The sequence below is a fragment of the Chamaea fasciata genome, unplaced genomic scaffold (assembly GCF_029207755.1).
Source record: "Chamaea fasciata isolate MVZ Bird 193981 ecotype frontalis unplaced genomic scaffold, bChaFas1.0.hap1 SCAF_6, whole genome shotgun sequence".
In the NCBI taxonomy this organism is placed as follows: Eukaryota; Metazoa; Chordata; class Aves; order Passeriformes; family Sylviidae; genus Chamaea; species Chamaea fasciata.
Genome location: NW_027094091.1, coordinates 11,693,033 through 11,710,101, shown reverse-complemented (window position 1 = coordinate 11,710,101; position 17,069 = coordinate 11,693,033). Strand labels below are relative to the sequence as shown.

General features: G+C 38.1%; 1 protein-coding gene across 4 annotated transcripts in view; it reads right to left on the bottom strand.

Moving 5' to 3' along the window:
• The window catches only part of PPP2R2C (protein phosphatase 2 regulatory subunit Bgamma), a 194,155-nt gene that overhangs the window by 98,336 nt on the left and 78,750 nt on the right, over positions 1-17,069 (bottom strand). The gene's annotated exons all lie outside the window — the stretch shown is intronic.

Below are 17,069 nucleotides of genomic sequence, written 5' to 3'. Positions count from 1 at the left end.
GTGATGAAGTATCCGTTGCAAAAATTTGGTTAAAAAAAATCCTTACATTAGAAATATTTAAATACTTACCAAATAAATAAATGTGATACAAGAGTAATAGTATCAAGCTCTGGCTGAGTATTTACATCTGAAATATGTATGGTCCAAATGCTGATTTAGGATACTCAGAAGAACATTAACAATCATAGTTCCTGTTTATAAAAGCAAATGCCCTCAAGCAATGAATATTGGATTCCCATGATCAAAGTTCTACTGTCAATGTCACAGGATTTTACTACTTTTTCTAGACAAATAGGTCTGATGAACAATTAACCATAATTTTGAAAAGTCAACCACAGCCCTTCAAAAGTAAGAACTTTTCTTGTAAGTTTGCTTTTGGAAAAGTCACCTTATTCTGCTCAGGTCTGGGTTTTTACGATGAATGCTACAGTCCTCCTTCACAGTAATACAGAAACATGTTTGTATAAAACAACTGGCCAAACGACATTGTGCACCACCTAGAAACTAAAAATTACATTTTTACCTCAGCCTTATGCCTGCATATGTGGAGAAAAATAACCTGTGTCCAGCATAAATGCCTACTCCTACAACTACTTAGATACAGCTGTTGCACAACCTAATGTGTTCACTTGTCTGTAAACAAAAATGTGTGTCCTTATGAAAAACCCATCAAGGGTCCTATACTGATTAACTAAATGAAATCCGCATGCCTTTATTAAAACCTGTAGCTGTAGAAAGGACTAAATTTCAAGACAGTCAATACATACGTGTTGATTACTAAAATTAAATATCAGCATTGAAAAATACAAGCATTTCAGTGCAAGATTACTAGGACAGTAACTGGAACCAAAGTCTCTGCTGCCTCGTTAGAGAATTACCATTATTATTCTTATAAACTGAGATTAAAAAAAGATAAACAGAAGAAAACCTGGTTTTAGATCATTTATTATTTTGTATACATTTCATTGTGAAACAAATGAATTGTTCTTTATTACATGCTTGCTGTCTCTTCCCACTTGGCATCTGCACTGATATTGATTTTAATAGCATTTCACTCATAGCTGAACCTTTGGGGGGTCAGGGGGGAGGCACTGTTAGTAGATATGAAACCCCCTATTGTTCTGTTCTCTGGCTATGAAAACTTTTAATTAAAAACTGAAAGCAAAAGCATGCAACAGCACTGAAATCTAGAGCTGCTCAAATGTAATCACAGCAATGGAGTAACCACAGAGGTGAAATTCTTTGTAAAGAACTGCTTCATGCTTGCCTGTGTGTTTATCCCTTATACAACAGAGAGAAAAACCTGAAATGTTTCAAGTCAGCCCTTCCACAAAGGAAAAAATTCCACAGTCGAAAGGCAGAGAAGCACATAAGAATGAGGTATGTGTGAAGTTGTTTTAAAACAGGATACAGCATCAATTTTGATACTTTAAAATTAGAGAGCATTTGAAACCTACGTTACAGGACTCCTTTGGTCACGTAGTTTCATTGTTTGGAAGTTTCTTGATCATCCTGCTCATTCAAGTCCTTCTCCCTACTAAGATCATACACTATGTCCCATTTTCCACCATCAAAACAGAAAAAAGCCACATGCAACCCAACCATCAGTTGGTGCTGTCATCTGGTCCTTGATGAAAATTCTATCATGAGAGGGGAAAAAAAAACCCCAAAAAAAAACCCCAAACAAAACAATGAACATGTTTACTTGAGTCTTAGGGAAGTCTTAGGCAAGATATTTCTGGTGTTGAGTGAACTCAACACAGGAGGGTCAGGAAGTCTCTCCACAAGACCAGTTGCTCATAGCTTCTACCTCAATGTTCTTCAAAACACCATCCAAGTCAGAGCAAGGCAGTGAGTGGCAGAAAGACATAGTCAGGAATGTTTAACTACTTGCATGACTTATATTTTTCTCTCAGAGTGGTTAAAAAAGCCCCAGCGCTGTTTTAAGCCAAGCCAAGGGGTTATGTCGCCAAGCAGATGTCCAGAAGAAAGAGCAATAGATAATTACTGTCATTAGTCCCCTTGTTCAGACCAGAGCCTGGCTCCAAGTGCTGTACAGTGGGGTGCCGAGAAATTGCATATGCATCCAAGAAAGCCCAATCAAATGTAAATGACTGCAGTCCCTTGATCTTTCTGAAATGATGTGGTTTGCCCTCCAGCTGCAGATATTGGATTTTGCAGCATTAATCCCCACTAATGTAACGTAATATTACCACGGGAGTATATGTACATTTTGATAACAACATATGAAGAAGCACAAATTGTGTTACAAAAATCAGAGTATGATAAGAATATTTATATTTGCGCACGTTAAACCTTCAGGGAACTTGACAAGTTTAATTCTCCAATTAAAGCCAGAAAGAGCACAGTTTTCCACATTTCAAATCAAGTGCTGAGATAACAAACATGCCAGAATTAAAATGCAAAGGGAAGACTCAAGTTACAGAATCACAGAATCTTTGAGCGGTATGGATTGGAAGGGACCTTGAAGACCATCTAGTTCCAACTACTTGCCATGGCCAGGGATACCTTCTACTAGACCAGGTTGCTCAGGGCCCTATCCCTGTCTTTGAATGCTTCCAAGGAATAAGGCAACCACAACTTCTAGGGGCAACCTGTTTTAGTGTCTCACTACCCCCACAGAGAATAATTTCTTCCTAATATTCAACCTGAACCTTCCCTCTATCCTTTTAAGGCCATTACCCCTTGTCCTGTCAGTATATAGCATTGCTAGAAGGCCCCCTCCAGCTCCCTTGCAACCCCCTTCATGTACTGGAAGGACACAGTGAGGTTACCCCAGAACCTTCTTTTTTCCAGGCTGCACAACCTCAATTTTCTCAGCCTCTCCTCACAGGAGAGGTGCTCCAGCCCCCTGATCATCTTTGGGTGCCTAAGTCACCACAGTAGCACACTTCCTTGCTAACTCAAAGACCCCGGTAGTCTCAAATACATGTTGAGGTGCACCTTTTCAAACAGAATTTTTTCACAACAGATTCCTACATAAGCCCAAACTTCTAAGCTGCCACTAGACAAATGTTTCTCAGGTGTACACAGTCAACTCCTGCCCACAAAACCCAGAGGGTGGTGACACAGCTGCTTCTGAAAAGGTTATGTTTCTCAAAGTTTACAATCAAATGGATCTACAATGAATTATCAGTGACTTCTCTTTAGTAGCCCTGTGTCTCTGCAGGCAGCCAACCTCACACAAGGAATCCTACTAAGCTAGTTATTTTTGCTTTCTCTTCATTTCACTCATTTGTTGTAGGAATTTATTCAAAGTTAATGAATCAGTCCAAAATTCTTCATACATATTTCAGTGTTTTTTTAAAAAAGAGATCTACATTTTAGAAATAGGCATAAATCTTGTATTCAGTCAGGCACGACCATGCTTGAGTTGTCCTGCAGTAATACACTAACAACAAGCCTCTCTGACTACCAGACTTGATAATCATAATTCCTTCCTAACAAGGCTTTCAGTGAGACTTCATTATTCTGAGAAAGTCTGAGTTGAATTGATTCACAGTATTTCACCACAAACCTGCATTTTTAAGGTATCTCCATATGGAAATCTCAATGAAGTCAAAAGGAAGTTTGTTATAGACATGGGCATTTAAAAAACTGACAAAATCCTCACTTTCCAATACATTAAAATAAGCTGCCACTCAAAATTGTGCAAAATATGGTCAAGTGCTAAGCAGTTTGCTGGGAACAGCCATGAAAGGAGATCTGAGTATTTTAATCCTGCAAAATACAGCTCAGGGAGGGAATCAAGATCATAAGCAACAGATGAATTTCACAACTTCATTCTTCAAAAATATCCATCTGAACTGGCAAGAGGAGTGATTTCTGAGGTACTTCACTTCTACAACATTTTCCTAAATAAAGTTTATATTTCAAATCCTTACCTGTTTTACTCACCAAACTGTTTTATGCTCCCATCACACATTATTTTGCTTTCCAACTACTTTTCTTTACATACACATAGTGACCACTGTGAGAAAGTTACTTCATGCCCTAATGTGCAAAAGGGTTGGCAATTCAGCCATTGTTTTAGCAGAACAGAGTATCACAAAACCTTTGCCACACTACTCCCTTGTGGGTCAGTGCCATAAGGTACAGTGTGGGCTGTGCACTGCAAAACAATTCCCATCAAGCTAAAACAATATTCTCTGTTATCCTAGAAAAATGATCTTGCTCGTATGACACGTGCAGAAACAGCAGAGGCCAAGCTAGTATTTTTCAAAGCCACCTGATGATGTTGATAGTGATGTGGAAACAAACTACACATTATAGTTTCTGTTCTAGGCATACAGATTCAGTAACAGAGGGCAAGATATTGTATCAGAAATACTTTCTTTAAAGATGTGTCTAAGAAGCCAATTTCTCCAACTTGAGATTTACTACATAGTCAGTAGGAATCTATGTATTGCTGCCAAGATTCATGAAAGAGTGAATTTGACATTTACACAAATTGATTTCTGCATACAGTTAAGCTCTACTGCTGTTACCAACACAAAAGCAAAACCCAACGTGACAACCCACAAAGAAAACCATAAAAACACCCCCAGAACACATCTCCTTGATAAGGTAAATTTTCAGTTCAGTTCAGTCTAAATATAGTCTTCAGTTTAAAAAAATCATCTGCTTCACATTAGAGACGATGCTAATAAAACAGCGGGATTTTTCTATTTCTCGTAGGACTGCCTGTTTCCAAAAAAGAGAAGCTATATTTTATTTTGAAACCTACATTCCTACTGCAATTAGCAATGGCTGTAGAGGCATACAGTAAAAAAAGACTAATCAAGATACTGATCAAAACATGATTTGATGGGAACTATACAGGAAATCTGAATTTAAAAAATAAAGTCATAACAAGAAAGAACAAGTGAAATAAAAAATCCACTGTTTTTATTATTAACATAGTTTTACTTAGCAGTTTGCAGCACAAAACCAATTTGCCTTCCTTAAGTTTTAGCTGAAGGTCTAAATGAAGCATGCAATACATGCAGAGTATCTTCTCGTTTGTTTTAACATTAATTTCAAGACAGTGTTGAAAAGCTGAATTTATACGCAGCTGTAGTTTCCATAACCAACCAAGAGAAATTTAGTTTGTATGCTAGAGCAACTGTGGAAATCAATTCTTAATCTATGACCTTGCTTACCACAGCTTGAAGCCTTGCAATAAATAAATGCCTTGAGCCACACATAAGAAACATCTGGTGAATCAGAGACAAATAACACAAATCTATATGTGTATATATAGTATTATAAAGGTCATATAAAATACAATACAGGCTTTTTTTCTTGCTCTAACATAATAATGTGTGAAAGGCAAGACCTGGTAATTGTCTGCATTAATATCCAGGTGGTGAACAGTCACTAGAACCCATTTTCTTTTCAAATTACAATGTTCATCCTTTTAGACAACTTCCTGTAGCCCATTTTTTTTTTTAGTTTGGAAAATGCTAGAAAGCTCAGAAATCTCTCAAAAGATCTATTTTCTTTGTCCTAGCATACGAGAAGTCTTCCTTTAAATCACATTTAAGCTTCCTTGTGAACATTGTGCAGTGTTTCATCACTAACAACAGGAAAACAAATGCCAAAGCCCATGTGTTAACCTGCACTTAGTCGCAATTACCCTCTTTTATAAGCTGAATCTCTCAAATCTTTACTCCATATGTTATTATTTATTTCTCACTGGAATACATGCTAAAAGAAAACAGAACCTACAGGAATGCCTCCTTATAAATATTGCATCATTAAAATCACAAAAAAATCCTGTAAACAAATCTGTACCTCCTTGAAAACACACCTTCCATTCTTGATGTATTTGACTGAATGTAGATTTTAAAATCAAGTAGTACAAAATAGCACTAGTTCAGCTAATTTCTCTCTCTTGATTGTCTCCCTCCTGAAACACTGAAATTCAAATGTGACTGTGACTGACAGTCCTTTTGAGATTAGCATGGCATTATTAGTTTGCACAGCAGGTGACCAAAGTAACTGCTGGAAAGGTTTCCCTTATTTTAACCCTAAAGGATGTAATCTAATATGAAAAGAAAGAATTTGGAGGCTCACAATTACCCTTGAATTGGAATTGTACAAAGAAACCAAAGCATAAAGAAGACATGTTTTCTTTAAGTAAGAGTTGCAGTTAAGGTAGATCATTAGGTGCTTTCTAATGTTACATTTTCACAGATCCTGCAACACTTGATATTCAGAAGAAAAGCTAGGCTTACACTGAAATTACCAGGCTCAGCCGACTTCATTCCACCTGTGAGCAAAGGCACACCTAAATAAGATCCACAAAACAACTCAGGAGACTTTTGAACTTCAATTTATGGACTTATTCCAATCTAAGGCCAAGTTTTACAAATATGATGTCAAGCACATATTGGTCAGAACTGATGCCTGGAAACAGAGAAACTTTTCAGAGGAAAACAATTGTTTTTATACTGAAAAATAAGACGTGATTAACCCTACCCCAGCAGAGACTACTCTTACCAACAGCGAAGAAGAGCAGGAGGAAGTACAATCCCATGCATGCTTTTCTCAAAAGCGCTGATTTTCCCTTGGCAATGACCTTTTTAATACCTAGCTAGACTGAAGCCCCCCAGGTAACAGAGGTATTCTGCAGATATGAAAGCACGTTCAGTTCTCAACTTCCCAAATATTTTGTGCACGACACTAACCAGAGCTCTCCGCAGCGGTGTGTGGGAATGGGCACTGTCAGCAGGGCTGCTGCAGAAGTGGGGAAGCCCACAGAGGCTTCCTGGGCAGCCCCTCACTAAGCTGAGACCCTCAGCACCAGTTACTCCCAATGGTCGACCCCGCTCCACCTGCTGTGTCCTATCAGGCATTTGAAACTAGTTTGCAGGGTACAGTCTTTAAAGGCAGGTTGTTCTAACTGCAGGAGAGTCGCTTGGTGTATTAATTTGCATTGGCAGAAACTACTTTTTCACTAACAAAGCAACAAATTTACATTACAATGTGGAGCTGTTTATAACCAATGACCCTTACACAACAAGTTAAGATTTGATATTTGTGAAACAAAGCAAAGAAATCACTGGTGGCTTTGTATCAGCATAAATGACTAATTACTTTAATCAGGAGGTTCAAAAGATAATGAACTTGATTTATTATAAACATGGGGGCTTGCCCTCATATAAAAATTACTTGCTCTGCAGTTCAGGACACATATTGATTTATGGCACTACTTCCAATTCCCTTATTTTTAAATTTAAATAATAGGTGAAAATGAATTAAAAGCAAACTGGAAAAACACACATTCCCAATATAATTTTACTCAATTCCACAGCAATTTTCATATGTTATGTATACCCCAGTATTTCACGAACAGTAAAAATACAAAACAATTTGGAAAATCATGCAGTGAGTAAAAGATTCATTTGGTCAAGATTACAGAAAGAGTGAATATTTTTGGCTTTCTCCTATATGACCCCTCATTATTTAGTGATACCTGACATCTGTTGCTGAGACCAGCTGAACTCAATTCAAATCTGGTTTAGCTAGGAATAACTGAGAGTCATAAAAAATCTCTGAGGATAGATTATGAATCAATTATGGCTTAGAATTCCATCAGAGAGAGAGAGAGGGAGAGAGATTGAGTCTGCCTGGAATGTGGTAGTAGACAAGAAAATAACATCTTTGCAGAAAAGCCACTTTGGAGAGCACTTTACTCTGTCCTGACCCCTGCATCACCAGTCCTTTACCTCACCAAAGGGCCATTTGTGGACAGAGAGAGCACTTAAGGCATGTCAGGTCCCCATGACAAGGCTTACAGATTTACTGCATTACATCTGAACTACACAACACTGACACATTTTACTGTACATATCAAATAAACAAAGGTGACTGTCATGAATTTTCTCTTTCTGCATATTTATGTTGTAGATTTTTGAGGAACCTTCAGCTGCATTTCTATAGATTTTGCTGAAATGTTTTCACAGCTCACTCGTAACCAGCAAAGTTCTCTGGTTTAAGTTTTTTGGAGTAATCACTGGAGTGCCAAGGTATTCAAGGACACTGTCACACAACTGAGTATGAGTACAGCTCCTCAGTTATTATAGAGATAATTGCATAATAACTATTTGCAGAAAATAATGATGAAGGGCAACATGAGAATATTTTCAGTGTGAAGAATGTTTTCAGAGACTGGGTGATGGGCTCGATCTACGTTCCACTCTGGTGTTCAGCTAAAACAAACCATATTCCTCAGGGCACTGCAACAAATGGATTACCATGAAATAAAGACAGTTGGCAGCCAGGTTCCTATTGCAGCTGCTTCTTGTGCTGACCAGTCGTCATGACCTCATGTTCCCCCTGTTTTAATATATCTCACACTCTTTCTTGTCTCATACTTAACACTACATTCCTCTGGGCAGAAACCATCTCCCTCTGTGTTTAAGGAACCAGCTGCACCTAGTGACTCAGTGCTATCACAGTTTAAATAACAAGAAAGATATGTATCTAATACTGATTTAGAGCAGAGCTGAACAACACATTTAATGAAATCTCTGCATTATCAAAGTCCATGGACATTTTTATTCTTGAGGTTAGGGTTTTTCGTGGTTGATACAAAGAAGGAAGAACCTTTTTCAAAGAAAAAAGCTTTAGTTACCCATCTGTTCTGACACCTTGCAATTATTAACACAACCACATCAAAAGTGAGTAAGAGTAGCATTTTCACTGGCAATTCTGTCAAATAATCTCTTATTTATGCCCAGCATTTCTTCCAAGACTGGTCAGAGAGAGAGGAAGTCCCAGAATTCAGACTGGAATTCTGCCATTTGAAGGATACCCATCACAAGATGACTAAAAGATACCTGCTTTGGTCCATGAGGGGCACACAGGGGACTGAGTTCTGCTATATTCTGTAGCCACTCACTGATGACCAGATACCAAACCACACTTCCACAAAGCTGCAGAAAACCACCTGCTACTGCAGTAATTACAACACAGACCAGAAGGAATGGGATACATACCAACGGAACACATAGTTTCATCAGTCTTGGGCAGCCCAGTTAGGACTGATAGCCTGTGGGAAGTCTGGGAGATGCTTATCCAATGTCACACTACAATCATGGTTGTCTGGAACTGCATACATAATTTTTAAGGACCATTGATTAAGATAATTTATTTTCTTTGTTGGATTTTTAACTCATATAAATGCCTTACAAATAAAAGTGCCCTCATTCTATGAAGTGAACCATCTGGAGTCCTTTTTTCTTTTAATCCACAGCGTTAGAGGTCAGGCGGAGAACAAGTGTTCAGGGGAAGATTTGGAACAACTAAAAAGGAATGAGAAATATGAATTCAAAAAGAATGAATACGAAAGAGGAATTCTCATCTGCAAAATGAAGTTCCATTATTTTACACAAAAAAAAACCCCATTAATTATCAAACGCATATTTGCTTGTTAAACCTGGATTAATGCACTTATTTGGGCAGGGGTAATTTTCTTCACAGTGGCTATTATGGGGCTGTCTTTTGGATTTGTGCTGAACACAGGGTTGACAACATAGAAATGTTTTTGTTATTGCTGAGCAGAGCTTACCAGAGCTAGGGCCTTTTCTGCTTTTGGTATATGGCCAGGCTGGCAAGGACATGGGGGGTGCATGGGAGGAGACACAGCCAGGACAGGTGACCCAAACTGACCAAAGGGATATCCCAGACCCTGTGACATCATGCTCAGTACATAAAGTGGTGGGGGGGGGAAGGAGGAAGGAGGGTACATTGGGAGTGATTATGTTCGTCTTCCCAAATCAGTGTTACACACGATGGGCCCTGCTCTCCTGGAGATGGCTGAACACCTGCCTGCCCATGGGAAGCAGTGAATTAATTCTTTGTTTTGCTTCATTTGTGTGCACAGCTTTTGCTTTCCCTACTAAACTGTCTTTATCTCATCCCATGAGTTTTCCAGCTTTTACTCTTTGAATTCTTTCCCGGATCCTGCCGGTGGGGGAGTGAGCAAGCAGCTGCCTGGGGTTTGGCTGCCAGAGGGGGTGAAACCACAACAGCTCTATTCAGAACTATTATAGCAGTGAGAGTGATGCTATAGAGCAACATTTACTGGCATCCTGAAGATCGTCCCAACCTCCAAAACTGTCTTAATTGTGCTTTTTTCAGAAGGAAAACTTTTGAACAAAAAATTTATGTAAAGCTTATATTTTAAAAGGTACTTCTATGATTGCAGTATTAAGACTGGAAACACTCTCCCAAGCATTTATTTTGTAACAATCATTCAATTTCATATTTGGTTATGTATGACAACTCTCATGGGGAGCTAAACACTCTGCTCTGCCGCTACTGTGATTTCTGAGACAAAAAAGTACGAAATAACTTTGAAAATGATAGATCAGGTTCACTGGCAGGCTTGTTCTGCTGAGCTCAGCAAGAGGGGAAGGCTGCCTGGTATCAGTCACTCCTAGGGGCTATTCTGACTTGCACTTGCTGGCAAAAGTCCTTCAAGGACCATCTGCCAGCAAGAACGGGGGGGCGGGGCAGGGGGGGAATCATTCATGTGCACACTCAGGTACTGCCAAGTCCTTCTCTATCCTCAAAAACTTCAAACAGTAGAAGCTACAACAAGCAATATTTAAGATGTCAGTATGCCAGTTTTTTTCTTCTGTGGAGTCCTCAAAATAGAAGCAATTCACTAGAAGAGACAGAGAGGCTACACAGAAAAAGAAGAAAACTGAACAGATAAAAGAATTTATCTTTTATAAATTTATCTTTTATAAATATCTTCAAAATATTATGCTTGCCATCACAGAACCATGGTCAGCATTATCAAGCACTGCAGGGTAACTATACTGAAAAGATACATCCCAAAAGGCTCATTGGAAAGACGGGGACACATCAAATACACACAACAGATGTTTGCACACTAAGCTCATATCCTCAAAATTGCTGATACAGCTTTATTTATTTAACTTATTACTATAAAAACACATAGCAATCCCAAGGCATTCAAAATAAAAGTGCATAGCAGAGCCGCTTATGTTCCAATAAGAGAACATTCTGTTTCCCTCAATCAGATTTAAAGAGGGAGATCAAAGAGAAAACACTGAAAATTAAATACAAAACCTTATTCTGATTTGAGGAAAAAGAAATCATATACTACAAATACATACATATCCTTTACATATATGTACATATATACATATTGCAAAATTAGAGATTAATTGGCTTAGCCTGTCCTGTTCTGTGTATCCCTTCCACGCTCCCAGTTTTATTTTTCTGTAAATGCACCCTTAAAGGCATCAGCTTGTATAGAAGGCAACAGCTGTTCAGCTCTTGGCATGATTAGGATTTTCTCCCTCTATGGTACTGGACAAAGAGTATGGTGATTGTAAGTGAGCACACTCTACAGTTTTACTTTTAAAACCCTTCTCTTCCTTCCCACCATGCATCTGTCTCTATCCCACTATTCACCACATACTTTTAAGTGACATCTAACACTTAGATTATACTTGGTCTTACACACAGCCCATGGAAACCTTCACTCGAAATTAGCAAAACGAACTTCAGTGAAATGTTTTGTTTCATACCACAGTGCTCTCTGCCCTCTAGCACAGTACCAGATCTTATAAAATAGCGAGCAACAACAGAAGCTTCACCCTATCATCAAATCTTCTGTTCAGGTTATATGTTTACTTAGCTCATGGAACAAAAGAAAGAAAGAAAGAAAAAGACATACTTGGCTGTCCAGATGAAGCACAGTGTAACTGGCGACTCACACTGTCTGTAGACAATGTAAAACAAGTTCCTCTTCTGCAAGGAAAATTCTAAGCTAACCTGTAAGCCCCAGTCAGGCAAGAAGTAGATCTCCTTGCTGACACCTTGTTTATAAATCTCTCCAGGATGGAAGAAGCTTTATGTTTGTTTTACGATGGCTTTTCCTGATTTGTTTGTATCAGACACTCCCACACTCCCATTTCCACGCAGTTCTACAGCCAAGTGCCTGAAACACCACTTCAGCTGTTTCTTTTGCACACCGATACTACAAAACTGATCCTGTGAACAGAGAAGATGTTTTCTGTATCTAACACTAACACAGTAGCATTTTCTTCATTCCTGTCCTGCTCCTGTGAAGGGAAGTCAGGGGCAGGATCAATGTGTGGAATAGATCTCAATGACACAGCCTCATCTCTAGGCAGTTTCAGCACACAGACTCTAAGTAACAAAGCTAATAGCATCAGCAAAATAGTATAAATATTAGAAAGAAAAATACCATCATTAGAAAGGTACTAAAAAATAATGATCTCTATCAGTGTGAAACCAGCAGCACCACAGATTAAAAATGTTATTACTTGCAGGTAAGGCTCAACTCAATTGGCTTCCCAGCTTCCTTTAGTTTGTGAAGTGCTCAGCTCAAAATCAGCATGAGCTCTGCTCAGAACTTGCGTCAGATTCCACTCCAAGTTACAAGAAAACAAACACTTGCACTATCTCCAGCAAAGGATATTACTCCACACAAGAATCCCTATATACTTAATAACAGGTTCAAGAGTAGAAGCAGCAAGTTCACAGTGCACTTGTCACAGTCCCCGCACTGTCAGCTGTAAAACCAGGAAAGGCAGAGCATACAGCATACAGGCCATAACATCAGTTTTCTTCTGCACAAGCACTTAGCCAAGAGGATATTTTTTAGGGAGGGAGATGCAGAAGAAAGCAGGGGAAGGGAAGGAAGCATCAGCATTAATCTAGCAGTACCCACCCTACAGGGCCCCCAAAGGTCCCCCAGCATCGTCTGCACCACTGGGGACCGCACAACAGCCACCAGGCAGGAGTGGGGAAACACTGAATCAATTACTTCCAAGCTGACCTTCAAACGGCTCCCAACCATTCAGAACTTGGCAGTCCAACCTCAATTAAAAGAAACAAAAAACAATAGCTACCCAAAATCCTAAGAGAAACACAACTTCAAAAACCTATTTAAAATTAAAGTTTCCTTTCCAATTACACATCAATTCTTCTGAATGTTTTTTCATAGTTCTGGAGGTTAGAGAATACTGTCCCATTGGGCTCTCCCTGACATAAACAGGCAGCCTTTACTCCAGCATTCTTACAAAATTAAGTATTTTAGAACAGAGACTCCTTCCTCACAAACCAACAATGTTGGTGTAAACACTAGGGAAAAAAAATCTCAGAATTAAAAAAAATATTTTAAAAAAGCAATTGCTATGCAGAATAAACATAATTCTTAAGTTATCTTCACTGCTTCCATCATAAAGAACAAATCAACCTCTCCCAGCCTGGTCACAAACTGCCAGAATACATTTTTTCATTCTCTCCTACTTTATTTTCATATTAAGCTCTTTTTCTTTTGACAAACCACAGAGCAATATAAATGGGACAAGGTCATTCAGAACTTAACACTCAGATAGGATCTGATAGATTGTTACAGCAAAACCTCTAAATTCCAGCTAACAACTCAGCTTGTAAGTTCAAATCAATTTCCTGGGATTTTAATCACTGGGGTTTTTCTCATTACGGATTAATAAAAATTAAGGGATTGATTAAAATGTAAGTGCTATTTAAGATGCATCTGTCCTTTAAAACAAATTAAGTTTGTTATTTCCTGAAGCATGTTCTTAAGTATTTTTCATAAAAGAACACATTTCCTAATTTGCTTCATTTCCCTGTAAGAGCTTAGAGTATTTGATCAAGCAAAAGAAAACACACAAAAATCCACAGCCTCCTGGCACAATAGCCATTAAAGTGCAGGAGAAACTCACTATTAAGTCCAAATGCACAGTAGATGAGCCTAAGAAAGAAACTGCAAACAGTATTTAAGTGCAAGGAAACCTTCCTTTTGCCCCAAAAAATCTCATCATTCTAGAGTCTCAGTATTTATTCTGCTAATTTTTCATTTGCTGCATCCTAAAGTAGAAAAAACTTACAGAAAATTTAGATTTTATCAGCCTCAATGCTCTTGAGCTGTTACGTCTCATCAGGCTTCCTAGAAATTGAAGAATGACAAAAACAAAAACCATGGGGCTTTGTAGCTGATCTCATAGTTTGACTTTGTGAAAACTCTGCTCATTCGTGAGTCATGATTTTATGGAATGCAGAGAATGATGGTTACCTGTGTTGTCATTATGATAATCAGATGGCATTCTCATAAGCTCCTGAAAGAGGATTTACATTCTGTATCACCTTTTCATTTACTGTCTGCATAATCTCATCCTCTGTAAGCGGCATTTTTTTTTTTTGATTGAACTGTTTTCAACATCTGAGTTCAAATATTCTGCTACAAGATTAAAAGTGACACTCTCAAAAGCAATTTCAGTAGGCTTAAATTTTCCAGGCACTCAAAAGAAAATAACTAAATGGGTGAAATAGTTATTGAGGGACTTGGGGCAGTATTTGCTTGTTTTTTCTTTGCACAGAGTCTGCTATAAATACATATTACTGGCATCATTGGAACATCCAAAGACGTACGGAGGGTTGGCTTTATGTGTGCACAGAAAAATTTATTCCCTGCCCTGTAAGAGCTCATGGAAACGGTTTGGCAACGAGTTCCGTGTGTGCAACACTTCAACACTTTTACAGATGCCATAGTATTGCTGTAGAATACTAAACAAATTTAAAACCAAGCATTTTTCATGCACTTTCTTCTACAGCTCGTCATAGCTAATGGTATCTTGCCACAATCTCCTGTATTAAAACTGTGAACCTAAAGACTAATGGATGGTAAAAACTTAGTCTTTCCTGAAACCTAGAGAGACAAGGGACAAATTCCTTCCTACAGCCCCAATAAATCTGAACAGTAACATGATAGAAGCCTAAGATAACTAAGTGATAAGTTTGTGAAACCAGTCGCACAGCCTGATAACTGAGCAATGAGATTTCATTTCTGATAGCTCTGGTACTTTAGTCTCCCTTTTACTTACACATGCCAGTGGCATAAAGCTTTGATTAGAAGACATTTCCTTCTGCTGCATCTCAGTAATTTACTTTTAGATGTCCATTGCTGACACATGGGACATTTCTAGGTGCCTCAAATAAACACTTCCTTTTAACCAATCTAAGATTACACGGCTCCTTCCAGATCATCACAGACAGACCAATGTACCTCACCCTAACTCCAAACCTGCTAGGGAAATGCTTTTCAAAATGTATCTCCAGAAGACTGGGAATAAGCAAACCCTTCTGGATCTATTATAAACACAGATCTGTATTATTTTCACAGACAAAAAGTAAAAAAAAGGAACAACATTTTAGCATGGGGGGTTCCCAACTGTGCAAAGACCACACATCATTCAATGTGAACCTAAAAGTTTTCTTATTCCTTGTTTGCAGCCTCTGTTTCTGATACTTGACCCAAAATTCCGACTAAGTCCCTTAAACTCCGTTTTCTAGTGATTAGTGAAAAAAATGGGTTTCTAAATAGAGCCTGAAGCCTCAAGCCAATTAACTGTATCTTCAGGAAAATATTTATATACACTCTTGAAAGACTGGTTTAATCTTCCTTTACTCCCAGGCCCTGGGCAGAAATTCTGCAAGGCTGTACAATCACTAGGATATAACTGGAGGTAAACACAACTTGATAAAGTGGAAGCTCTTAAGACAGGGATCTGTAACTATGAATGTAATGCAAAGCCTCTTGTCATGTAAGCAGTCACAGTAGAAACAACAGATTTGTATAAGTTAGGGCTCCAGGATCAAGGAGCTCTGGACGCTCTGGGCCATATGCTGGTTCACAAGTGTGCTACTTTAGATCACCACTATTCAATGCAAATATGCAGAAAAAATCAGACTCTGTATTAATTAGTATTCACAGAAAGCAGATGCAGAGACAGAAAGATGAGCGTGGTATGAATAAATACTGTGGGAAGAAAACAATCTCCAGAACCCTTTTTTTGTGTTTGTACTGAAAATGTATTTTTGTATTTGAATTTAAAATAAAGTCTGTTATAAAAAATATTTAATTGTGACAAGGTATATAATTATCTTCAAAGGTTTACATGCAAGAGAAGGAGGTTTGAGCTGAAATTCTGGACTTCGGTGTGTGGGAGGCCAACTCTGGACCTCACTACAGCTTTGTCAAGATCAGAGGGAGACTAGCACTCTGCACTGCATTCAAAAGAGCCGGAAAAAATCAAATCCACATGATTTATTGGCACCATACAAATATTAAATAAGGTGACTTATTAGCAAATGTCCTAATGCTGTGTATTCTCATGACAAGGATTCTCAAAATGCTTTCCATTTTATGGATCAGTCTCAAATGTCTTCTCAACAGGACTTTGTCATTAATTTTAATTATGAACACAAGTCCATAGCCCATGCTACCTGACAAAGTTTTAAAAGAAATTAAAAGTCAGGAACAGTTTTAGCTGTATATCGAATGAATAATATCCTGATTCATATGCGTTAAAGTTAAAAAATTAAGAAATCCCTTCAGGAAGTCTATTTTGACTATGACAATTAACTCTTCTTACTCTATGATCTCATGGAAGGAAACAGGCAGGAACAATGCCCAATTCATACAATTATTGAATTGTACTATGGTCTCTTGTTATCACACCTGTTTAGAAAGACCATAGAAACAGAGATAAACAGACTTAAGGGCCTCAACTACAAATGACAATCAAGGTATTACAAATCCTTCACATAGCATTTGAAACTAGAAAAGTAATTCACCATGACCTAACATTCTTGCTAAGCCTTTGTTTCCCACTTTGTCAGATTTATTTCTTGGTTAAGAGATGTAAATTTGGCTGAAAACAGAATACTTCTCATTGTATTTGAAGTATGTAGGGCTTAAGTAACTCCAGGAATGCATAGGAGAATTAATTTGCCAAACTGGTAAGCACTCTTTATTGTTGCTCTGAAAACTTGTATCAGTCATTAATTCCTCTCACATAATTTATCACATATTTCTGGTTTGGATGACTATTATCTATAGTAACTGCAATACATACTCTTTATTTTCATACAGCGTAGAATGTTGCATGTCTAGCTTTAGATAGGCAGATTTCATTAATTGTAAAATAATCTAAAAAGAACATTAGTTTACCAGCTTAATTGATGTTAAT